We start from the raw sequence: 27,180 nt of genomic DNA on the forward strand, positions 1-27,180 counted from the left end.
AGCAGAACGCCCAGGCGGCAGCTGTTACACCGCGCGTAGGAACCGCGCGTCCCACTAATTGACTAATTGTGTCTGCCTTCTCTACGATGTCAAGTAGACGATACCAGAGACCTCCTTAACAACCTCCTGGTCCTCTAAAAGCCGCGAGTTGAGGCGCCAGGTCCCCTTCTCGCGAGGGACCAGGATCCCATCACTGAAGCGAAGGATGACACACTTGTGATCGCTCAACGCGGAGGGGACCGACCACATGGAGTGCATGCCGGAGGCTAGTGTTGGAGAGACGTAGAAGCGGTCTAGCCTGCTCTGAAGGCGCCTCCCAGTCCAAGTCATCCCTGACTGTCCAGTTAACATTTATGCTCCGAACAGAGGTCGTGATCTGGGTGCCTTCTACAAGCACCTTGACTCCCAGCTAATAGGTCCATCCAAGATAGTTCTAGTGGGTGATTTCAACTGTGTCCTTGACAGGGCGGATCGCCTCTCTTTTCGAGGCACTCCGCCCAAGGAGCGGGATAGGCAGGGGGCGCGTGCACTTAGGGAGCTGGTCGAGGAGCTAGATTTGGTTGATGCCTGGAAGGTGCTCCGCTCAGGACAGTCAGGGATGACTTGGACTGGGAGGCGCCTTCAGAGCAGGCTAGACCGCTTCTACGTCTCTCCAACACTAGCCTCCGGCATGCACTCCATGTGGTCGGTCCCCTCCGCGTTGAGCGATCACAAGTGTGTCATCCTTCGCTTCAGTGATGGGATCCTGGTCCCTCGCGAGAAGGGGACCTGGCGCCTCAACTCGCGGCTTTTAGAGGACCAGGAGGTTGTTAAGGAGGTCTCTGGTATTCTTCGAAACTCTCTGCAGTCCAACCTAGGCTTAGACGGTGTCGGATGGGATGGCATTAAGGCAGATGTGCGTGACTGTTTCAAGGCAGCGGGAATGAGGCGGGCACGTGAGGAACGGCAGGAGATCACCATTGTCTCTGATGTCATCCTCCTGCTTTCTAAGCCTCTTTCTGCTGGCCAAGGGGTCACCGAAGCACTCGCCTCGCAGCGCATCCGGCTCCGAAAATTGCTCCAGCAACGCTGGGATGGTCTTAGGGCTATGGCGCGAGCTGAGCGGTGGGAGAGGGAACATTGGTGCAGCAGACACCTCCTCCGATGCCGCTTAGCGCGCACAGAGACTTCTCTCACTGAATTGGTAGACCCGGTTACGGGGTCCATCTCCAACACTCCGGATGCTGTTCTTAAAGCAGCACGGCAGTTTTATTCCGTCCTATATCAGGCTCCAGCTCCAACCACAGCTACTTTTCCACTTGAATCCCCCTCCAAACCAGTTCACCTATCAGGAGCTCCCTTGGATGAGACAGAATTAGAAGCGGCGCTCAAATCGTTCCACAGAAATCGTAGCCCAGGTTCGGACGGCCTGACTGTTGAGTTTTATGTCAAGTTCTGGAAGCAGCTCGGGAAGCCTTTCACCGCTCTTGTAAACAGGCTCCTGGGTGAGGGGACGCTCTCAGGTACTCAGAGGGAAGGACGGATCACTCTCCTTTGTAAGGATGAGTCGAGACGCACTGACCTACGAGCCTGGCGTCCCATCACGCTCCTGAACGTCGACTACAAGCTCATAGCCAAGTGCCTGTCCTCTCGGTTAACTTCTTTTCTTCCAGACATTATAGGTCCATATCAGGCTTGTAGTGTTCCTGGTCGTTCCACTCAGCTTCACGGTTTTGCCCTTAGGGACCTTTTCCTCTGGGCTCAACATAGAAATATTCAGGGTATTCTTTGTTCGTTTGATCAGGAGAAGGCTTTTGATGTTGTTAGTCATTCCTACTTATTCCAAGTCCTGGAGGAAGCTGGTATAGACTCTGATTTCCAGCGCATGGTCAGAGCTCTATATACCAGGCCAGTTTCAGCCGTTACTGTGCTAGGACGCACCTCCGAAGTTTTTGACGTGGGCCGTGGAGTCAGGCAGGGATGCCCCCTATCTCCTGCCCTCTACGTGCTCGCATTTGAACCCCTGTTACAAAGGCTCTCTCGAGACAGTCGCATAGCTCGCTTTCCGCTCCCGCCAGGTTCTCCACCAGCCCCCATCTTTGCCTATGCAGATGACCTAACCATTGTCGTCCCGGATGAGGCTTCTGTCTCCTCCGTTCTGGATGTCATGGAGGTGTACTGTAAGGCGAGTGGGGCTAAGGTTAATAGGTCGAAGAGTGCCACCCTCTATTTTGGGTGTGCACCATCCAGTCCTCAGCCCGCTCATGGTCTTCCCGTGAAGGCTGAAGTCCGTCTCCTTGGTTTTTATTTCAACTCACAAGGCCTTTCAGATAGGAATTGGTCCTCTGCTCAAGAGAAAATTGAATCGAGGGCAAGAGAGTATGAGAAGCTCTTGTGTCCGCTTACGGCTCGAGCCACTATCACTCGGTCCCTCCTGTTCTCGGTGCTGACCTATGTCGCTGGCGTAACACCTTTGTCAGCACGGACGAAGCTTCACCTGGAGCGGATCCTTTTCCGTTTCTTGTGGAGTGGAGCTCCTGACAAGGTCAAAAGACTTGTGGTGAAGCTGCCTAGGGAGAGGGGAGGCCTCGGCATCTCCGACCTTGGCATCGTAGCCTCAGCCTTGCACGTCAGGTGGACCCAAGTGGCATTGAACTCGGACATGCCTCTGACTCAAAGCCTGACTTCGTTTTTTCTGAGTACTCGACTCCGCCTTTTCGCCCAGAGCACATATTCTCATTGCGTGCCACGATCGGGCTCTCCTTCCCCTTTTTATGCTCAGGCAGCTACCTGCCTTGAGCGTCTGCGTAAGGAGGAGGCGGACATTGATGTGGTTTCGGTTCCCTTAAAGGAACTAGTTAGGCTTCTGACTCCCAGTCTCCCCCCTCACCTCCGTCTTTACGACCTCGCTAATGTTAAGCCCAGCTGGCGGTATATCACAGCGGATTTTTTGAAAGCAAGCAGAGCGTCCTTTATGTACCGCTTCGCCAGGGGAGTCCTCCCCATTAAGGCGCCGGCGTTTACACGGACCAGCCTGCGACCAACTTGTCCGACTTGTGGTGGTAGAGAGGACACTGTGCACATATTCTCGCAGTGCCTCCTTCCTGAAGCGCTTCTTCGTCGTGTAGCTAACCTCTTCCAGCTTCCGGGTATACCGTACCAGACCGTGCAATACCTGAACCCGTTGCCAGGCGTGGCCGTTAACCAGTTCGTCCTCTTGCTCGTAGAGTGCGCGTACCAAGTATGGCTGGCACGCTGCGCGGCCGCATACAACAGCAGAGTTCCGGGCCTCCATGAAGTAATTGCAAAAGTACGGAAAGAGGTCTGGTTCTGCCTGCAGCGGGAACGTCGCATTCTTGGCGAGCAGAGGTTCTCGAAGATTTGGTGCGGACCGTCTGTGATTTTTTCGGTTAAGGGTGGAACACTCTCTGTGTCATTATGATTTTCTCACAGGGATTGGTTGTCCTTAGTGACACTTGTGCTGTCATGAAGGTTCGCCTCGTAGGCTCGATGCCACGATGGCGCTGCAGGCCGTCTTTGCGTTTGATGACACTCACTCCTGTGAGGGCATCACGCGGCGGCCCCCTTGTCCGGGTAGGACCCTCACCTCGAACTAAAAAACTCTCCCAGACCCCACTTGGCCCTGGGGGGGACATTGCCGGAGGTGCTGAATGGATGATGATGGGCTGATGAGTTATGTGTGACTCTGGGGCACGGCACCTCCGGGTGTCAATCCCCCTCCCCATCTGACAACGGCAAAGTAGACGATTATAAATTACTATTCACTCGGGTGCTCGGTGCGTGATGGCATTAAAAAAATAGCGTAATTTGATCACCGCAAATAGCCTTCACAAGTGTAGCTTCGTGGCCGCCTGCAGAGTTGCGCGGAAGACTGGTTAACGGCGCATCGTGATGATCGTACTCACACAGCGCTGTAAGCGTCCCTCAATTCACTTCACGGAAGAAAAAAATGTACTTGATGTCACTTGCATTCACAGAAACCTGTGAAGGCTGTAGACGATGATGCGCCATTGGTCGGTGGACAACGAGCCGAGAGCGGTGCGGTCGTGCTGCAGTTGAGATGTGGGCATTGTTTGCAGAATCAGCGCTCCCACTAATCATGTCTCAGCTAATCATGTCTCACTAATCATGTCTCATTAACTCAACCGGCCTAACTTGCTCCCGACAGCGCTTCTTAATCACCAGCTTCTCACACATAAAAGAGCTCAAAGCTAGGTAAAAAAGTGGTGCCGCTCTGCGATACAAACTTAACTCCGCTAGCGTTTCCGCGCCCTCCTTCGCTAGTAAAACAAGTTCAGACTAAAGGAAAGCCGCTTCTAGTATTTACTTCTTCAGAGCCCTACATATACCGTAGGAATTTGCGCGAAACTGTTAAGAAGCGGGCGGCTACATCACCGCCGCAATGAGCAATAACTTTCCCGCGGTGTGACACTGTGTTGGCCAACTATAACGGAGAGCAAGTTGCCGACACGTACTGACGTGCGACAGCATGTTTTCGAATAGTGTGTGTTGAAGCGATGTGACCGGATAGTCAGCATGGCACAAGCATCGTTTTGGCGGACGCAGTTGGCCGACTGTTTCCGCAGCGCTACTCCATCTTAAAGTCCCGTTATCCAGAAAATGGGACGTTGTCATTGTTCTGAGTCGTGATGAGATCGCAACAGAATGCAGGAGCTGCAAACTCTGGTTGCTCCGTCCGAGATGGGAATCGAGTCGGGCTCACTATTTTTGTGATACGCAGGCCTGTTCGCAAAACTTTGTTCAAGAAAGGCATTATATCCATATCGGGATTGTCTTTCTTATAATATGGTAGTTTACAGCTTTACGCTAATGCGTTTTGGGGTAAAATAGAGGAGCAAATGAAGAGCTTAGTCTCTAAGCCAGTAGTGAGGTGCATGTACGCCAACCAGGGTCCACAATGGGAGCCCCAGATTGGAGCCCAAAACCTGTCGCACCCTATCCTTTAAGGCGAAATCCTCCCCCCCCCCCCATTCTTCTTGGTCTTCTTTCTTATTAAATTTCAGGAACAGACCACATTCAGAATACCTCGAAGACTTGCCTTGCAGTCATTCTGTTCAACGGTTCAGTCCGCTTGGATAAAATCTCGATATCATGACGCCAGCCAATGCGTTACGGTTTTCCAGTTCTGCGTCATCATACATCTTTGCTATCTTTTGCGCAGACACTGTTACTTGAAGCGTGAAGATAAAAACTTCGTGCGCCGTATTTAATTCCCTCATTGGGACTCATTTTGCTTGAGAGTGCTCCTAATTTAGTTACTTTGGCTATGGGCGCCTTTTGTTTATTTTTTATTCCCTTTCAGTGTTTTGGACTAAGTGCAATATTATGTGTATTCTTTGAAACATTCTCGTCCGCTTCCAATTGTGCTCACACTGCAGACTGCGTTGCATTATACACTATCACTGACGTAGTGAATGTATTGAACAAATAATTATCACAGTTTTGTTGTTACGCCTCAGACACCATTGCAGTGAGATATATTTGCGGCACAGACACTCCTCTCTTGCTCTCTGCGAAATGTAGCAATAACTAAATAAAAAAACAATTCACACAGCAGTAAGAAGAGTATGCTCGGAGCTCTTTTTCAGTAGTGTCCATTTGCCGATAGTAGTAAGAACAGGATTGAGACCTACTGCAGCACAACTACGGCTCACCTAACAAAAAGCTATATTTTGATTACGTGAACTTCACTCACAATGGAGCAGTGCAAAGTTATGAAAACACCGGTTTCCTTGCTTCCACTTTTTTTTGTGTGTGTGAATGCTCGAAATTATACGTGACTTTTTAATGCAGCGGAAAGTTACAAAAAGGAGTAATGTCCTTCTCAAGTTAGTATCATGAATTGAAATTGTTGTTTCCGTTTCAACTAATTTAAGTGAGAGAGCCTAGATTTATAGAGCCTAGAGAAAAAGTTACGTTTGTAGAACGAATACTATTGTCAGGTCTCGTCTGAGAAGCACTCAAGTTGATGTTAAATCTCAAGCACTCGCACATTTTTTTTCCTTCTGAAGGTTGATGTCAAATCCAGCGTCCAGTACACCTTCGGTGAGCTGCTCGATGCCTCCCGCTGGCCTGCTGCAGCTTGGCCTCCGCATGGGGGACGTAGTCGCTTTCCACTGCGCCAACGGGACAGAATTCATGATCGCCCTTTGCGGGACGTTTTTCGCTGGAGGTGTCGCTGCCTTTGTCAAGACCAACCTCACTAAAGGTATGTCCTTACTCTCAGGGATTTAGGAGAGGGTGCATCAGTGCAGTACATGCGTCAAAATAAATTCGTTAGGATGGTTTGGTAACCTGCAACTAAAATGCAGTGCCGAAAGTGCAAAGTGTGCGGCCGATCTATTTTGGCGGATACATTTATCTTCATGTCATGTCTCATTTCACATAAATACGCAGACGTAGTACACGTGGCAAATTTTACCTGACGTGCAACACAGTTTCAGATTAATTGCATGGGTTTGAAGGTACGCGCCAATAGACTCCAACTGGCACTCTTCTTTACCGCTAAGCCTTGGCTCTTGGTGCTTAGGTGCATGACTTCTTAGTGCCATCTGGACTACCATGCTCACCCGATACGCAATAATGTTGCGCTTGCACACCTCGTATTGTTCGTAGTCGTTGTATAGATTTACTACTCAAACAGAAGCGAAACACGGTTGCAGCCTGCAGGAGTGGATCTCTCAAGCCTGCATCAATACTGACAGGAGCGTTCTGGCATGATCATCTTTCTCGATCCAACTGAAATGTCGCCAGAAATCGATTTTTTTTCTGCGAAACGTTCACCCGTCGGCTCTTTTCTGTGCTCTGGCGTAGGACACAGTGCGTTTAGAGCCCACCAAAGCTTTGCTACACCCATTTTTAGGTGGGCATGTAGAACGGAAAGAAAATTAAACAAGACTGATTTTTTTTTTTTCACATTTTACTCGTATTCTTTTTATTTATTCCCTACGACCTCACACTAGCTTTAAGCATGTTCGGACGCATGGCTCTACGTAGTTGAACTGCATGTGAGTGAAAATGGAAATATATGCCAAGTCATGCAAGAATTTTGCACACAAAATCAAATTTTTAGTGAAATGAAGCGAATTAGAGCAGTTGAATAAAACACGATAAATTTATCGTTGTCTGTATCTTTTTTTTCCGTTTCTGCGCCAGAGGCATGTCTGCATAGTCTGCTCTGTCAAAATCACAGCTGGAACAAATTTCCCCACAGGCTTATTTCCAGTAGGATAGCAACCTTGTCGCACTTAAGGATGTCATACCACCTGCGGTTCGCGCTTCGCACTGCGCTAGCCTGTTCGCGCGGGTGCATTTCCGTACAGCATCAAAGCCGTGAAGGTAATGGCCTATGAACTGCGCTCAAGTGGGACAGCCTGGCTTACCTGCATCAATGGGCCGTACACAAGGCTCAATAAAACAATACAGCTAATTCGCTCCAATGTAAACACATTTTTTGCCCGGTTCACACAGGCGGGGAAGCAGGCGGCTAAGTACAGGCACTGGTAACTCGATTAGCTTTTGTGCATTGAATAAGCCTTTGATAGCAGTAGCTTACAGCTAGTCACAGCTACAAGTGATGCAGCGTAACGACAGGAGGCCTGGAGGAAACGAAGGGACAAACAGCACTAAACTGGCACCTTCATTCAGGATGTCATCGTCATATATACTCTGGCATATAGTCTTTTAGGTAGCGGCTCCACAAAATAGCACATAGTGGCCAATCTATTTCTCCGTCCTCCATCACCATGAGTGATGCTATAATTGGTTCTTGTTCAGCGCAGTGATCACACGACGGCCAGCACATGCCATTGTAATGCTGTTTTTTGCCGTAAGTAAATACCACTGCAGGTAGTATAAATAAACCAGTTGGTGCTCGTTCTTTATAGGCTTCAGGCCATGAAACCGAAGCCTATACAATGATCACTGCACCGTCCCCAGCAGCGTATTACGCTTATTCTTAAACGTGCTTTCAGATTAAAGCAGTAATTTATTCTACTTCGCCTGATAATCTGGAAACCAAAATGCGATCTACCAAGGACCTTGAAATAAGATGGTCATAATATTTAACCTAAATTCAGGCCGAACGGCCGATGAACGATGTCCGCATAAAAGTTACACAATGCTGTTCCTTCGAAGTGTACGTGTCATGTCGAATGCGTCAATAACAAATACAGGTCCAGGAACTATAAATCAAAGCATGCCGTGAACAAGTAATAAAAAGAGACAGATCATAACCACAGATATCTGCGAATCAGAAAATGTTTTCAGTGGAAAACAGAAACAAGAGAACAAGGATAATAGCACGTAGGCTGTGGTCATATCTGATGCTCAAAACAAATATATAGGAAGCCTATAATAAAGAACAAAATAATTTAATTTCCTTTAAAAATTATTAGGTACTTGCCTGCGGTGGGCAGTATGTGCGTCCTGTTTCTCCACCCTCCTGCCCTTGTGTTCGTTTCCAAGCCAAGATCATAAATTCAAACTTGCTGATTTAAATAGCTTGGTACTCAAACCTTCCTTTTCGAAAACGATTGCAATCACTTCACCGACGGTTACCCGAAAAATGAAGTTTTCCTTTATCAAAAAGAGCACTGTGCAAGGGCAAGAAAGGGGGAGGGGGGGAGCCTCAGTTTGCAGGTCGAGCCAACGTTTCGGCAAGAGGACGTCCACTTGTTGAAACTTTGGCTCAACCTGCGAACTCGGGCTTCCCCATCCCCCTGTACCCTTGTTAGGGGCTCTTTTTGATAAAGGAAAACTTGCAATATTTCATCCCCGTTTCTCTACCTGTAACGTAGTCACAGTGTTTCCATAATAAACACAGGAGCACTATACCACTGGCTAGTGCAGGTGTATTTTTGCTTCGTTATTACCCAGGCAGGCGGCCAGAGTTCGAGTCTGTATCACAATGCTAAAAATCAAATCACATACATGAAATACGCATACAAAAATGTAAAACTTTATGGGCTCTATAAAACAACTCTCTATAACTTCCACCTTTGATTCGCATTTCATAGCTTCCCAAGCCGGTTTTTAGGAGCAGCCGATAGCGTTTCAAGACACGGCTTAGAGCCCAGCAGCATTTTCTCCACCGGGATTTTATTGGCCGTGAAGCAACACCAAAGCTGCATTGAGTTCGAGCTTCATTTTCACACACTTTCATGAATTTCGTACCTTACTTTTGAACAAAAAAAGTTCATTTTTTCTCTAGTGCTATGGGATTAATGAGGTCTAACTTTCTGGGATAACTTTTAATTTAGGCGACCATTAGATATTATGTTAAGGTACTGTCATGCACATATTGATGAGAATGGTCTAAGCGTCCAATGCGTGACAAAAGTTTACTCTTAGCGTGTTGTTTCGCTGGCAGCGAGTAGCTAAAATGGCATAGAAACTAACTGGCTGCATTTTTCGAAATAGTTTTTGAACAGCTTTGCATAAATCATATAATCGGAAGAAAAACTTTGCATCTTAAGTCCGTCCTATGCTCACAAGTACATGAAACTTAACATATAAAACCAGTAGAAAGTGTTTTAGAACAATCATAAGGGAGTTGTTATAACGTTTACGGTAATTTTATGAACATATTTACAAACATTATCTAAGCTTACGGTGCGTACTGATATTCTGGCTCTAAACTATATCCTGTGTTCACCACAGCTGTCAGATTGACATAACGAACTTAGGTGACACGTTTTTGTTTAAGTTTAGATAACAAACTTGTGCCAGCTATAGGAATATCTTGGTATGCATCATTGCTCTGATGGTAAACAATATGTGAGAAAGTTTCAGAAACAATCCCAGAAAATATTCAAAATATTCGGGCATCCAATGCCGTTACGTTTTGAGCATTGTCAAATAACTGCCGTTAATGAAACTCTCAGAGTGCTACAATTCACTTCTATTGTTCAAAATCAGGCGCTGCCGTGTGTTTTTATCATAACGGTATAGGGAGAAATGTTTCGATACGTGTTTATCTTTCTCTTTTCAAAAAGGCGTGAGATAGTAGTATTCATCAGCCAAGACGAGTAATTCATCTACACCAGATAAATACTCATATTTGAATTTTATGCAGTTTTGAATTCGGCTTCAACCTCCTGTTGAAACATGTAACGTCACAGACGAGTTGATGTCACGTGAAGTTACAAATAAAGTGCGTATGATCACTCCGTATTCGTTTTTTGTGGTCCGCCCTCCACGGAGGCGCTGTTGTCAGGTGCTCGACTGCTATACCGGGGGTGCGGGATTGAATTTCGGCTGCGGAGGCCTTTTTTCAATGGAGGCGAAAAGACAGGCGTCTGTGTTTTGTGAGATGTCAGTGCACGGTGAAGAACCCTAGCTGGTGGAAATTTCCGTCCCCTTCCACTACCGCGCCTCAATAACCTTAGTCGCTTTGGGACGCTAAACCCTCTAAACCAAACCAACTTAATTTTGTAGTTCCACCTCTTGGACAAGCTTGTCCAAGAGTTGGTGTCAATTAAAATCAGCAAAACAACAACCACACTGCAGTTTTTGTATGCCGCATGCAACCACAATTCGTCTGGGACGTCATCACAGCCGCCATTCAGTGGTAGAAGCAAAAATTGTTTCATCAAAGAATAAATTATTTACTCCACGATATGTTGCTTATCGCTTTCGCTCCGAATCCACATAGCTCTTATGTTTCTGATACCCTTGTTATACGGGCATTTTCAACGGCAGTTCAGTTGGCGGTCAGTTGAACTGAACGGCAGTTAGCGATGGTACACGGCAGCGCCAACTGCAGTTGAAATCTCGACTGCAGTTCAGTTCAACTGAGGTTGGCGGTCACAGTTGAACCAGTCAACTGACAAGATGACTGTCAGCGGACATGCCGCACCGGTCGAATCGGCAGCATTTTTAACAGCTATGTGATCTCACATCCCACGGAAGATTGTTGCCCTAGCTAGCGCAAGTCCCAGCCTGCAACTTTAGCTACTCAAACGAGTGTCAAACGCCCAAGGATGCGGGATCCAATCCCGGTCTCGGCGGCCGCTTTTCTATGGAGGCGAAAAGCAAGGCGCCCGTGTGCTGCGCGATGTCAGTGCACGTTATAGAACCCCAGGTGGTCGAAATTTCTGGAGTCCTCCGCTACGGCATCTCTCATAGCCTGAGTCGCTTTGGGACGTTCAAACCCACAAAAAATGTATGTATGTATGTACAGGCGCCCAAATCTTTAACTGGCGTGCGCGAGCGGCGACTTTTCTGTGCGTCAGCGCCATATGACGGAGCGAAGTTGGAAACAGGATGAGGCTAAGCGCATGCTCACAAAGCACGCTCAGCTGGGCCCGTCGTCTGCCAGGCTGTTCCTTCTTAAGGACGTCACCCCTCCTTATCGCGTTTCGACGAGCAGCCAGCGTGAGTAGGCGAATGGTTTTGCTCGTATTTTACGTTCCGAAGAACAGCGTCGCAGCAGCCAAGAGAGGAAAGAAAATTTAAAGATAAGCCGAACACACCCAATCACGCGATAAGCCCGAGAACATGGATCGGTCTTTTGTTACTTGCTGACGCGAACGCTTTTTTTCATCTGTATGAAGGGCGCTTACAACTCTGCAGGCTTTATGCTTCAGCGTGGCGACGAAACTAAAAGGCCGCTGTGAAACTGAAGTGAAGCTGCTCTACAGCCGTGTTCGCGGCATTTCGCGATAGCTATCAGAATGCCACCCCGTGTATCTCAAGCGACATGACAAACATAATGGATGTCATCGCAAAGGGACGCTCCTAAATACTCGGCTTGTGTCACGCGTTATTTTTCAGGGTCGTAAGAAATATTTTTTGTTACTGTCAAGCGTATTAAAGCCCTTTGCCAGCATCTAAGCGAAACAACACAAAATGGTGCCGTAAATCATTTTATTACGCGCTGCATGCTTGCTGGAACGCTATAAAACAAAAAAACAATGGTGTGGACCAATTATGGGCGCTCACAGGCCGATCAGTAGTGGGTGAAGTCACCGCCAAACCCGACGACAGCAGACATGCGGCGTGGCAAGGAGTCGTAGAGCGCCGGTACAAGGTCGCTGTCGGCCTTCAGTTCTTCCCACTGACTTTTAATAGCCTCCCACAATTCATCAGAAGATGCGGTATGGAGGCCCATTCTTGACATATTGGCTTTTAAAATGCCCCAAACGTTTTCAATGACATTCATGTCCGCGCCCTTCGGCGGCCAGTCTAGCGTCATCACTCAAAGGTTCTCAAGGTGCGCGGTCACTGCGTGAGCCGTGTGGATCGGAGAGAGATCATACTGCAGTAGGAAATATCCATCTTTGTATGGTCCATCAAGCACGTGAGGCAGGAGCTGGTGGTCAATGATTCCAATGTAGGCTTCGGAGCACAGCCGACCATCAATGCGGTGAAGAGGCCCGAGGCCATCCTTCGTAACCACCCCCAACACATTCACAGATGTTCGGCCACTTGCTTTGACGTTCTGGACGTAGCGGGGATCATACCTAAAAAAAAGGAGTATTTAATCCGAATTAATGACAGTCGGTAGCAAAATAATGATATGGTATATAATAAAGCAAGCCACGCGACAAAAGACAAGTCTAATTATTTACCTCTTAGAGACTGGACGGTATACCTTTTGTTTCTGGTCCCACTGAGTGCAGATAGTGCTTTCATCTGTAAACGCGACGTTTTGCCAATCGTCGACGGTCCAGTGCAGATGCTCTTGAGCGAAGGCAAGCCTTTTTGCTCTGGCACTGTCGGAAAGTAGGGGCTTCTGTGCAGCCGTCCTGTTTCTGATCCCTGCTTCCTTTAGCCGTTGCCTAATTAATTCGTCTGACCCATTAAGGCCGAGGGTAGCCCTTATTTCACCCGCTGCTATGAAAGGGCTATCACTAGCGCAGGCAACAATCTGCAAGTCTTCTTCTTCTGTTGTTTTTCTGATGAGGTAGCGAGGAGCATCTTCGATCCTTTTTTCGTCCCGGTAGGCACGTGTGATTCTGCCCACTGAAGCCGCAGCCACTCCAGTTGCTTTAGCAATCTCCTTCTGCGATGAGCCGCCCAATGACATTCCTATAATTCGGAGTCTTGTTGCCTCAGGTATACGTGGTGGCATTTTGATAACTTGCGAAATGCCGCGAACACGGCTGTAGAGCAGCTTCACTTCAGTTTCACAGCGGCCTTTTAGTTTCGTCGCCACGCTGAAGCATGAAGCCTGCAGAGTTGACAAGCGCCCTTCATACAGATGAAAAAAAGCGTTCGCGTCAGCAAGTAACAAAAGACCGATCCATGTTCTCGGGCTTATCGCGTGATTGGGTGTGTTCGGCTTATCTTTAAATTTTCTTTCCTCTCTTGGCTGCTGTGACGCTGTTCTTCGGAACGTAAAATACGAGCAAAACCATTCGCCTACTCACGCTGGCTGCTCGTCGAAACGCGATAAGGAGGGGGGAGTCCTTAAGAAGGAACAGCCTGGCAGACGACGCGCCCAGCTGAGCGTGCTTTGTGAGCATGCGCTTAGCCTCATCCTGTTTCCAACTTCGCTCCGTCATAGGGCGCTGACGCACAGAAAAGTCGCCGCTCGCGCATGCCAGTTAGATTTGGGCGCCTATGTATGTATGTATGTATGTATGTATGTATGTATGTATGTATGTATGTATGTATGTATGTATGTATGTATGTATGTATGTATGTATGTATGTATGTATGCATGTATGTATGTATGTATGCATGTATGTATGCATGTATGTATGTATGTATGTATGTATGTATGTATGTATGTATGTATGTATGTATGTATGTATGTATGTATGTATGTATGTATGTATGTATGTATGTATGTATGTATGTATGCGTGCATGTATGTATGTGCATGTGTGCATGTATGTATGTATGTAAGCTTGCATGCATGTATGTATGTATATATTTATGTATGTATGTTTGGTTTTGTTTGTGGGGTTGAACGTCCCAAACCGACTCAGGCTATGAGAGAAGCCGTAGTGGAGAACTCCGGAAATTTCGACCACCTGGGGTTCTTTAACGTGCACTGACATCGCACAGCACACGGGCGCCTTGCTTGTGTGTGCATGTGTGTATGTATGTATGTATGTATGTATGTATGTATGTATGTATGTATGTATGTATGTATGTATGTATGTATGTATGTATCGTCTTTGCCAAAAGTAACCAGGCTGCATGTTTTGCTTCTCACGTGTACTGTAAAGCCAATAATGATTTCCAGATGATCACAACTAGTTAATAAGTGAGGACAGGCGCTCGCCTTTACATTGGAGAGATTTAGAGCTTTAGCAGTGGTATGATTTAGCTACCACATGGTTGAGAAGCAGATCCATGCAGCCTGGTTACTTTTGGCAAAGACGGTATGTATGTATGTATGTATGTATGTATGTATGTATGTATGTATGTATGTATGTATGTATGTATGTATGTATGTATGTATGTATGTATGTATGTATGTATGTATGTATGTATGTATGTATGTATGTATGTATGTATGTATGTATACGTGTATAGGACGACAGGCTGTGAACATATTACAACTTACGATGGAGCACAAGTATCCTAGTTGTTTTTCCTGCAAGGAATGAACAAATGTTAGCGAATGCCCTGGATATCTTAAATTGCAGTTCACATCTCCTCTTCTCGCGAAGCTTCTGTTTCACTCTCTTCAGATGTCAATACAGTGCTGACTGTCGTTACATCAGATTCAAGGAATCATCGCTGATGTGCGGCGGCATAGGCACGAGAGTTAATGTTTGGCTCGACATCTAAGCTTGTCTTAATGACCTCCTACTATTAGCGCTAAATATCCTGATAACTTTAAAAGGCTCGACTTAAGCACCGACGGAATATTCGTTGTCCTCTGTCACAGGGTCTCATTATGAAGTTAAAGAAAAATTCCGATCCTTCGACGACAGGTCCACACGATTTGTTTCACAATAATAATTTTATGCACAGGTCAGCACTGAGCCATTATGACATGTTTTTGTTATGAGGAACTTTAAATTACTTGCAGTTGACGACGTCCGTCGCAATGACGCAAAAGCAATTAAGAGTCTGCATTCTGGGTAGTTTCAGGTAGATACAGCCGCTCCACTAGAAGAATAGTAGTCCTGTAGAGATACCACATTAACACTTAATAGCATATGCTTTAATAATCAGTGCCTTTTCGGGCCCTATAATGCATGCGTGTATCACAGGTCTTTCTGAGAAATGCGAACTCCTTTTACTTACTGGTCAATTCGCCATATTTACGTCTTAGGTATCGCCGTGAGCATGATCCTGGGTGAGTGTCTTGCTGACGTTACCCAACTGCAAGAAAGCTAATGCAATTTATGTCTAGACACCACAACCAGAGTTAAACGAACAGTGGAACATTGATTATAATTACATTTCCAGTGGCAGCAAAAAGTATTTGGTCGCTAAAGATACTTTCTCGGTGGTTTGAGCGTAACTGGTAGCTTAAAAAGCACTTTTTTTTCTGCTGGAAGTGCAGGAAAAGCTATTTTAGTCGCGTATCGGGCAGCATCATCAAACGCAAGCCTTTTATAATGGCAAAATAATTTTCAGAAAGTATATCAAAAAATCAGATATCTGAAGTGAATGTACGAAGATATATATATATGAATATATCTGAAGTGAATATACTCAAGACCGAAGAATAGAGGGTGCGCCGAGGAAAAAACAGTGTCTCTATTGAAGCAAAGGAACCTTAGATTGTTGCTATCAGACAAGACAGCAAGATTCGTGGTCATGAACAAGGATGACTATGACCGGAAAGCTCTGGAAGCCATCAACAGTAACTTCGAGGCAACGGACCCCTGTGAGGAACACCTTAACCAGGTACGCTTGGGGGTGGCGAAGAGTTGTGGACATATGGGTCTTGATAAGCTAAGGATTGAGGTGAAAGGAAGTAGTGAGCTTTCACTGAGACCATTCTTTGCCGTGAAGACTCACAAGGAAGGGTCGCGTTCCGAATGATTGTCAAGGACCGGGGCACATGGCAAAGGCATGTAGCCGAGTATGTTCAACACATATCCGCGGTCCCCATCCATGACCCGTTCATGGTGCCAGGATCGGAGGAAATTATTGCATTTTTCAAGCAAAATGAACCTGTAGGATGCCTATCCATCGATGTTAAAGACATGTTTTATAACATTCCGCAGAAAGCTGCACTCACAGCAGGGGAGGAGTGCATAGACGAATACGGGGGTATCAAATTTGAGAAGCAGTGTGGAACTAGTGCATGTGGTTTTTTGGAATTATTGCGTGTGTACATGACTTCGTTGTTTCTCGAGCATGATGGCATAGTGTATACAGCCAACGAGACGGGATCTGCATAGGCTCATGCATAGCGCCTTTGATTTCTAATCTGTACATGGCGAAAGGCGACCGTACGCTGAGAAACGAGCTGGAGGCCCTTGGGTTTGTGGCATTTTTCCGGTATGTGGATGACTTTCTACTTTGCTTGCCCTATCGTATGATCAAGTCGCTTGATATTGGTCCTGTATAACATAAGTTTAGAACGGTGTTCGCAGGTCTAGAATTTACGCATGAAATGCTGAAAAACTCCACTATCAGGTTCCTCGACACTGAAATACACTTGTCCCCGGATCATACATGCTGACTGTACAAAACTAAAGGTGAAAAGCCAATAATGAGATATGACACATGCGAATCTAAGCTTGTAAAAAGGAGTGTATAATACTCGTCCCTCCGACATTGCGTTAAGAAATCATGTGATCACGAAATGGGAAGAAGTGTACAACTGCAACTTGACAGGCTGGCCGCAAGTGGTTTTCCCAAACATTTGATTGGTGCAATAGCAGAGAAGTTGATTAAAGAGGTAATCGGACGAGAAACTGGGAAAACGAAGGAAAAAGAAAGGGCGAGGCCGGTCGTGGTAACGTACGTACACAAGGTATCGCACCGACTTGAGAAAATTGCCGCAAAACATGAAACCCTCGTTGTCTTTTGAGCCCCCCCCCACCCCTCCAAGAAAAAAGTAACCTCAATGTGCAGAAAAGTTAACTCCCAGGATAGGAAAAAGAGTGTTAGCACAACATGCGCAATCGACAACCAAAGGAAGATCATAAACTGTGATAAGAGTGTTGTTTACAGCATTCATCTGTCTTGCGGCAGGAGATACGTGGGTCAGACCGAAAAATGCATAAACATAAGATTGGGTGAACATCAAAAGAACTGCTGCAAAAATAACGCCCCAAGCTACTTTTCCAAGCACGTTAATAGCTGTAAAAAATGCATCCCAATATTCGAAGAAACTGCTGTAACTGGACATTTCACAGAACGGCGCGAAAGAATAATCTTTGAAACATTTGAAATGGCACGGGCCGGTTCCACGGAATGCGTAAGCGATCCATCGATAGCGCTGACGCGCAGATAGATCCAATTGTTAACAGGCAGCGTGATGGAAAGCGGTGCCTCAGGGGATACGGGTTGATGAATTGCAGTTATAAACTTGTTTCTGACACGTGTTTGTACATGTTTTCTTTATATGCGTGTATATAAGGAGAGAAGTACTTGTAATAAACAGTTGAAAGTTCGCGCACGTACCATTCTTGTCTTGTGTTAGGGAATCGTCTTGAGTTAAAGTTCACCGCGCCTACATGATCAGGAACGAAAACGAGACGCTGATCCGTGGTCTAATTCCACTCGTTCCCAGTGCGAATTGGAGGCCTGTGCGATACTCGGACTCAATAACGCGGCATTGAACCACAACATGCCTTCTCAGCTCCGGAAGGTGATGATCCAGTGCACTTTGATTCAATAGGTGCGTGCCGCTAACTTCTGATGTCACTTACAAGAGCCGCGAAGCGGCTAGATGTTGTATGCTTAGTCTAACGCGCCAAATCTGTAGTACGGGAAGTGTGAGAGATGTCGGGATGAGGGGCTGCGGGGTAATTCAAACCGCCTGTGCTTTTTAACGTGCACAGAAAGCAGGTAGTACCCGAGCATTTCAGTATTTTGCCTAGACAGAAATGCGTCCGTAACGGCTGATATTGGTCACTGCGTCGCTATAGATTCCGAATTGACAGCGAAAGACACTAAGGCCCCGCTGAGAACAAGCACCCTCAGGTTATTTGCGAAAGCAAGCTCGTATGCATACTTAATTACGGTGCTGAATAATATTTAAGATGCCACAGTGAGTCTCACTGAATGTTTCGTATCGTGCATAAATAGTGCCCTGTCAGGAGACGCAGGCGTCTAGGCTTGCTAAAACCACGGGTGAGCACACCGCACCGAGTTTCTCTGAGCCCTAGTCTACATAAAAAGCAGTTCAGATATTAGCCTGTCTGCTTACTACACCATGTTACCAAGTATTGTCATCACAAAGTCACTGCACACTACATGCAAAAGGCAGACACGTGAAAATAAAAATGTCAAAACCCCACAGTTAGGAGCAAAGCCGCACGGCTAATCCAAAAGATTCCTTCCGTCGTCAACGCTAGAATATGTGTCGCGTTTTCCCGACATCAGAGATTGTAAGTACTTACGTATATAAAAACTAAAACGCCCCCCTTGCCCTGAGGACGGCCCTTACAAGGTTGTAAAGCTGGCCGCGTTAAGCAGTCGCAGTATTTGTTTTATAGTTACACTGTCCCCAAGTATGCTGAAGATCTTTCATACAATATTTAGAACGCGATGGTCTATCCAAGTGCTGTTGCGCCCTCAACAGCGCAATTAAATTGCCGTTTTGGCAAACCAGGAAATTCGGCACCATTACTCAAACTTCCAGCGAAAATTTCATGCCGCTACCCACCGGCATTACTGTCGTGCTTTTAATCACAATGTGATTGGTGGTTGGTTTGTTGGTTGGTTTATGGCGTTTAACGTCCCAAAGTGACTCAGGTTATGAGAGACGCCGTAGTGCAGGGCTTTGGAAATTTTGACCACTTTGGGTTCTTTAGCGTGCACTGACATCGCACAGCAAACGGGCGCCTTGCTTTTTCACCTCCATCGAAAAGCGGCCACCGCGACCGGTATTCGATCCCACATCGTTGGGCATAGAAGTCGAGCACCCTAACCGCTACCCAACCACGGCGAGGCAATCACATTGGGGAATGTTTTTAAAGGGCGCAGTGTTCCTGCTTCGTTGTGACAGCAATTATCGGTATGCGAAAAATCTGGCCAGTCTTGTAAAACAATTTTGCGGAATGCACAAAACACAACTTTCATCTACAAAACGTTATCAATCAGCCCAAAAAAAGACGGACAACGAGATATTATTTCCGTCATTACCCAAAATTTCCTTGTCCACATCTTGTTTTGCGCTCGTTCAGAATATCATAAAATGTCCGGAAATGACTTCAGTGTCCGTTAGATGTATTTCAAGACAACATGCGAATATTTACAACACATCTTATGATTTAACTGGGGCATCTACAAGATGCGTACTAACCTAAATCCTGCTTGCTGACAGGGGTGAAACAATGTTAATTGCATTCAGGCAGCATTCTTTATTTCGGCAGCAGTGCTTTTATTCCTCATGATCTTCCCCTTTTATTTTCAGGAGAGGCTCGTTACCAACTATCCGATGCCAAACCAAAGTTCGTTTTCTGTGATTTGGGAGACATCAAAAAAATTAAAGATGCTTGCGAAGGCCTAACATCTGTACAGGTAAGATTTTGAGGTCATGAGTGCAGTCATGAGAAGAGAAGAAGCTGCTTAGTTGAAAAATGAAAAAGATAATATAATAAATGGTGTGACAACATGTACACGTAAAGAAGGAAGATCATTTACTCCCGTCCTTTATAAGCCGCTTATTGTACTAACCTGCTTTTCTCCTTTAACAAAAGGCACACACCCAACGATAGCAGACACAGCACACTCCTTGTCATTAACATAATCACCCCACTCGACAAAAACATTAAAAGGCATTCAGCGCATGTGTGCACCAAACAGCGTCAAAAGAAGGAGGGGTATATTTCCTGCACTTACAGGTACATCGTGGATGCCATAGGAGCCCGGTGGCTTTCCCAACTGTGATGTTTTACCCTTTATCTAAACTCTTTTCATAAGTTATTATCGCACGACTTCCGCCAAGCTCTGTGCCAGTTTTTTTAATCAGGCACTACAGTTGCGTGCTGAGATGAGTGGAAACCCTACTCGGCCGTAAACGCAAGAAAGTCATTAAAGCGAAATAACCGTAAGCATATTCTAATGATTTCCTTCTTTCTTGTTGCCATCTTACTATCTGTCACTCGATTTAAGCCAAATGTCCTGAGTTAGAACCACCCATAACCGTTTAACGGTGGTTTAGCACAAAACCCCTGCTTATGAAGGAAGCAACCCCCCCCCCTCTTTTCTTTGTTTTCTTTGCCATATCGTGAAGTAGACACACTGCATTGCAACAATAATGGCGAATTCGAGTGGGAGATCAGGTGCGCTCGAGAGCACTTCGAAAGTGCTCTCAGACAAACGGACGCCCTCCAGTGGGAGAGCAGGAGTAGAATCACTGGCTTCCAATGGTAGAGGAGGAAAGCTTTTCCTCCGCTGAGAGCTAAAGCTAGTGATGAGGAAGTCACATGGCATAAAGCGTCATATCCGCGCCATCTTTTTTTTTCTTGAGTCGGCGACGCTCGAAATGGCGGCTGCAAAACGTCGGCGCTTGGCGAGCTTTTCGGAATCAAGTGAATTTGGGTCAGGAGCAGAAAGCATTGCTCAGGTGCTGTATGCATGTTTGAGCGTCGCTGCTGGCGTCGAAAGGGCCAAAGGAGGAAAATCGCCCCGCTGTGAGAACAAAGACATACAAAACAAGCGGTTCTTCACGGAGCGTTGGCCTCTCCTCGGACTGCAACTTCCGCCACTGCGGGCAGGCGGAGAATGCAGGAAGAGAAGTGCTGTCACGTGGTCGTGGCGCTGCTCTCGACACGCAAAGATCGTTCCTGTGGGAGGACAGTTACATCCTCGCTCGGCGTGCTCCTGTATTGCTCTGCAATGCTTGGCGCCTCTGCTCTCGTTCCCCCAACCAAATGCGCCATAAGATGAGTCGCACATTGTGCCAGCGTGCAGGAGCAAGTGCGCATCATTAATATATAGGTTCATACCCACATACGAGGGTAAGAAAAGAGTTATGTTCGCCTTTCATTCTACATTTACACAACGGTAGGTGCACAACACATGCTCGCTTCCAAATTATAGTAATATCACATGTTTCATCGCTAAATTCAACGTCTAAATACTTCTCTCAAATAACCAAGTTACTAGTTCGGGATGCATTTTAATGAAATAGCATGGCAATTAATGGTCCGGTATCTCTAATAACATGCTAGAATAGAGAACTTAATTCAGTCCAAATTAAAAATCTGCATACTCTGGGGAGACCAATAGCTAAATCAAGCTTCACAAGCAGCAGCGGCTAAGGCCCATCTTCGACGACGGTGAAGTGAGTCTTTCAAGCCTACGCTTGCCTCATGATTTTCGGGCTAATTCTAGCGTTCTTTTGAGGTCCGCATCCACCAATTATGCAAATATTGCAGGAATCGCCAACTCATCGGTCATAACCACCTCGAGCCCCGGAAATAGGCCAACGTATCCGACAGGAGCGTCTTTGAACGCTCATTCATCATCGGTCCAGGCCCTAAGCTTAGGAATGCCGGCCGTGCCATGACCAATTACAAACAATCGTTTCTCGCAACTGGCGGAGGAGATGCCTGAAACACCCAGAAAGGTTGGAAACCAAGAATCCTCCGCTCACCCACCTGACGCTGCTGCAGTAGAGTTTTGGATCCCACCGGCAGACCAAACAGCGCTCGAAGTGACGGCACGCCCATCCTTTGCCTGAGCCTGCGGCGGCATCGAACTGGTGCCAGCTGCCATTTCCAGTGTCATCGTGAGCTAACTATCGGCCCTAATTGTCTGTAACTACGGTGAGGCAGCTACAAGATGACCAACAGGCCACACAACTGCCTGCAGACGCAGTTGCAGGCGACGCCAATAATATGGACCTTGAGGATTCTGCGAGAGCCAAAGCTACAGTTCCGCCTACCGAACACGCTTGAAACACAGCCAACAAAAGGAAACACCGCTCTCGCCTTGAATTTTCCTCATCGACTGAGGCGCTGCCACCCGTACTCTCATTTTACAACCGAAGCAGCAGTACCGGATCGCCAACGTCCCTCGACAACGTCCCTCGACAACGTATTGATGACCTGGAGTCGGACGAGAAGTTCGCCTTCACTAGGTTATTTTGTTACAAACTCTAGGCCCGTTCGATCACCCTATTCTTCACTACCCTCCAATTGCCGCATCAACCATGACCTCCTCAATATGAACCAGCTGAGTGGCATCCCCGACCACATAATTCTGGTGAAAACTTGTAAATCGGTACCAGCCAACGACACAGATGGGCTGCTCCACTGACGTACTGGCTGCAGTGCCGAAGGGCTCATACGTTGCCACTACAGCACCCCTGGCAACATTGCTGCAAGGCCCATGGGCAGCAGTGACACAGTTTTGATTGATTTTGAAGGACAAACTTCATTAACAACAATGTTTTTTGCGCTTTTCAAGTTACGGTCCACCCTCACACTCCGCGTTTCACAAACTAACATGTGCGATGATGTTGGACATCGCCAGAACTCTGACGAATGCGGCGGCCGTTTGAATCCGGAAGCGTGGTCCATTTTATTCTGTCCGTGACCGTACTAGCAAATCCGTGGTGTCCGGCAAACAAGGTTCTCCCGTCAAAACTCACGCATTACTCGTTCTAGCTTAACAGCCGCCATCGATGCAGTCCCAAAACGCCATCGGCCGCGCTGCCGATGCAAGAAAACAGCTGAAGCTGCAGCTCAGGGGGCCACTATCTCAGGTTGCAATGCAACACAGGAAGCCATGCACAAGTATCGTCAGCAGCTACACCATTGCCAGTAATAGGACGCAGGACAAAGCTTCCACCTCTCCCCGACAAGCTCACGATTCTTGCCAGCCCCACCCTCCTGCAAAATTAACGCTCGGAAGCGTGTACTGCGAATGCTAATTCATTCACCTTTCCCCGCAAGGACTCTTCACCTGCGCCAGTGCAGCAGCCCAGAAGCCTGATTTCCAACTGTGACCATAGTGTCATTCTGCATGCGTGGCGACACTTGCCGACCACAACCCCATCGCACTTTTAAGGCGAAATCCTTTTTGGCTCATGAGTGGCGTGGTCAAAATCTTTGCGGAGAAAGTGTCCACCAAAGCTGCACTTAATGGAAAAATCTCCCCTGTGAATCGAACCACTAACCCTCCGATCACCAGCCGAGCTCGCAAAATGCTCCATACCGGGCTCGTGAAAACCAGGTTGTAATTTTGTCTAGCGAGACAGGTTGATAGGTTATGTGTGACCATGGGGCGCGGCATTTTCGGGTGTCATATCCTCTTCCTATCTGACAACAGCAAGAGAGGGAAATAAATTGTCTTGAGGTGTGTCTAAAAAACAGTTTTGTCATCTAAACACTACACAAGAACTAGCCCCAAAGGTTTTCTCTTCGTATGGATCATAAAGATTCGTAGCGAAAATCAAGTGACTGCTGCTCTGCCAGCCATAGGAGCAAGACAAAACGAGGTGATAAGTTTAGCGCAAGTTCTTCTGGAACGTGACAATGGCATACTCCAGCACCTAACCCCGCAGCCAGGATCCGCGTGGACCTTTCACAGGAACTGCCGTTTTTTCGCGCACAGTAATTCAAAGGGTTTTCTCCGGTGCCTGGAGGGAGGGGGCCCCACTGTTCTCCAGCTGCAAGAAACCCGAGTTCTCATTCTTACACTTAGCCTTGTGTTACTTATGAGCAACGAACCATAGCGCATCGACAGCGACCAGTGATTAGACCAGACGGTACCATACGGCAAGGAGCAATCGACAAATGCAATGCAGCTGTTCTGGTGGCTATGCATATACTAACCTAGAACTAAACCTAAAGCGACTCCATACACCCACAAGAAAATCGTTGGCGTCTTGCTCAAGCTGTATAAGCGGAAAGTAGTCGTTGTATATGCTTACATCCAACTCTTGATTCGCAGCAGCGCAACAATACATTAGTCTTGGAACTCGGACTTCCAAAAAGGACACCCTGATGCAGATGTCCTAACTGGCGGTCCCCTCAACATGCAACACACTGAATGGGAATCGAGGAGACACGCATAACGGCTCAAACCTCGTGCATGCAATGAATGCAACGCACTTTAGTCCCCTCAACGACGCCACCCAAGCTACCCGCATCAGCCTGAACTCTCTGCAAGGCGACATCACAAATGGCCTTAAGCGGACAAGCCATCCCCGAGTTCTCGTTTGGAATGTTGTCTGGACACGCCTGCGAGGGGTCACATTTCTACATTACACTTCGGGTACTAGAAGACAACTGTCTAAGCGTGCAGCAAGTGTCGTCCGTTCGGACGTCTTCCGCAAGCAACTGGAGCGGACCTTTGCAGATCATGTGGCAGATCGAGATCGGACCAAGGTTTGACTCCGCTTGTACAGGAAACGTGCCAGGACAAGTGTTTAGCAACGAAGCAGTACCAGTGACAGGAAGGCACACCTCCTCCAGACCTCCACCTCACTAACCTTTGGCAGCAACGCGCTTGCCATGAATACGGAACAAAATGAAGAACACAATTCCTAAGGAGCCTTGTGAACTTAATTGTGGCTAAGGCGCGAAACTATGCCAAAGAAATTGTCCTCAAATCGATGATATTACGGATGTTCAAGCTTTAATCGTAACATGAGTGTGCAACGCATATGGCAGCTGTTCCGCACGTGGCAAAACGACTCCAAATATCATACTGCAGCATCAACAACGGTTATCCAAACGCGCATAACTGAACAGCTGGCAGTTGAAGCTGTCGACGGGTTTTTCCCCAGCCTAATATTATACCGGATCATTCCGTTCACACAAATGACCCCGGGCCTCAAAATACCCCTGATTGATCTATAAAAAAATACCAAGGTATAGACCAATCAATTAAAATGTCTGAGCTGCACACGGCTTTAGCAAGGGCAAGCCCCTCCAGTTCACTGACACCAGACAAATTTTCACTCTCAGAAATTCGCAACCTTCCGGAACGCTACATTCAGCTCCTCCTCGAGGCCGTAATTAGCATATGGACAACAGACCTGTACACTCCCCAAGCCATGCAGCGAATCTCTTATTATATAAATAAAAAGTAGAGAAAGCCAACCAATAGTTAGTATTTTGCGGCAGGTATCGCTGCCCAGACGCCTGTGAAAAATTACAGAACACATGGTCCTGGAGCGTCTTGTTTTTCTTCTGGAATACAACAGCGTAATCCATCCTCACAAAACAAGATTGCGCTGAGGGCTACGCGCACAAGACGCGTTTCATATGCTGTAGCATCACGTTAATGATATACGCTCATTGGTACAACCGAGAATTGTGGTTGCGTAGACGTCCGCAAGGTGTAGGACTCTGTACCATATACAGCTATCATTGAGGGCGCCAGGTTAACTGGACCGCGTGGTCGCCTACTTAAGTTCATTAAGAACTTTCTCGCGCAGTGAACGTACCAAATTAAAGTAGCTGATCAACTTAACAATCCAAAACCAAAATAAATCGACATATATACAGCAAAGAGCGGTTCTTTCGCCTACATACGATCTTGTAATGGCCAGACTTCCGCCTCTCCTGGCTTTCATTCCGTCGTTGCATTACGCCTTGTATGCCGACGACATTTTTATCACGCAATGGCAGGCTCTGAGTGAACAAGAACAGACCCCTCAACAAGGCCTAGATACAATCAAGGATTTCTTAACCACAGTGGGCATGTCCGCCTCACAGGAGAGGCAGGATTCTGCAGTCTGAGACTATGCGAACTATGCATGACCTAACGTATTTGCCACCAATCTACTACACGAATTCTGGGGTTGTTTCTTGACCATAACGGAAAAGGCGCAAGTTGGTCAGTTAAGTAAAGTCTCAATGCAAGACACTTCTACGGCCATTAGCAGAGAAACCCGTCTTCTCTGGGATATGAAGAAATCCCGCCAGCTTCTCGACTCCCTAAATATGTGGATATAATTTCCACATCATTACAAGAAAACCTTCGACATCATTAAGAAGCTTAGCCACGAAGCCATCTGCATTTTTACGTTTCTGTCAAAACGTACAGCTCTCAAAAACTATGTGCCCACAGCGGCATAAATATGCTTTCGAAGATTGCTGGACAGGCAAATCTCGCCCAAGGTCTACGGTCTACCTCAGTTTTCAGATGAACTTGATATTGCTCCAAAAATGAAGTTCGCCTTTCATATAATATGGTCCAATTAGGTTCGCTACATTGCCCCCCCCCCCCACAAGATGGTAGCCATTGCCATGAAATATGGCTCCTCGCTCTGGACATTTTAGCAAGCGGTTTGCTAAAGTGCGTAGCCGCAGCATAGTGAACAAACCAATGGGTACTACCAGAATCATATATACTGATATTGCAGATACAATACTTCCTATAACCGATGCCATTAATACAAACAAGACTAAAGTTCCCAAATATATCCGGGTGGTGGTGTGGGTAGATGTCACGCATCGCATGGTGCTAGGCCGCACTGCCCATCGTCGACCACTTCGACACTGTGGAAGTAGATCGTGTAGCCATCTTTATGCTGCACAATTAAGCCTGAAAACGTTTCTTAAATATGACTCCAAGCACACACTCTATCGTTATACTCAATCTACTCGCACGTATTAGGTATGCAGATGAGTAAGCGCGAGTCCGTCAACATACCCTGAATTTATCGGCTACTTAGTGACATTTGAAGACCTCATTTTAAAGCTTAGCACTGCAGCAACAATTTCCTGGCTACCCACACAAGCAAGCGTTGAAGGCAACGAAAGCTCGAACAGCGAGGCGCTAGTAGCAGTACGCAAATTATCAACCGCGCCGACAGCTCTTCCCATCATCACAGGTGCAAGAACCTACATGTGCCCCAGCGGGACGGCGCAGTGGTTACGGCGCTCGACTACTGTTCCCAAGGATGCGGGATCCAATCCCGGCCTCGGCGCCCGCTTATCGATTCAGGCGAAAAGCAAGGCGCCTGTGTGCTGTCCGATGTTGGTGCACGTTAAAGAACCCCAGGTGGTCGAAATGTCTGGAGTTCTCCACTACGGCATCTCTCACAGCCGTTAAACCTACAAACCAAACCAAACCTGCATGTGAAGCCTTCCACCTTCAAAT

General features: G+C 46.9%; 1 pseudogene; it reads left to right on the forward strand.

Moving 5' to 3' along the window:
- Positions 1 to 27,180, forward strand: part of LOC146184712 (luciferin 4-monooxygenase-like) — a 65,414-nt pseudogene that overhangs the window by 9,205 nt on the left and 29,029 nt on the right.

The sequence above is a fragment of the Amblyomma maculatum genome, chromosome 7 (genome assembly GCF_055883805.1).
Source record: "Amblyomma maculatum isolate TAMU_Amacu chromosome 7, ASM5588380v1, whole genome shotgun sequence".
Taxonomy (NCBI): domain Eukaryota; kingdom Metazoa; phylum Arthropoda; class Arachnida; order Ixodida; family Ixodidae; genus Amblyomma; species Amblyomma maculatum.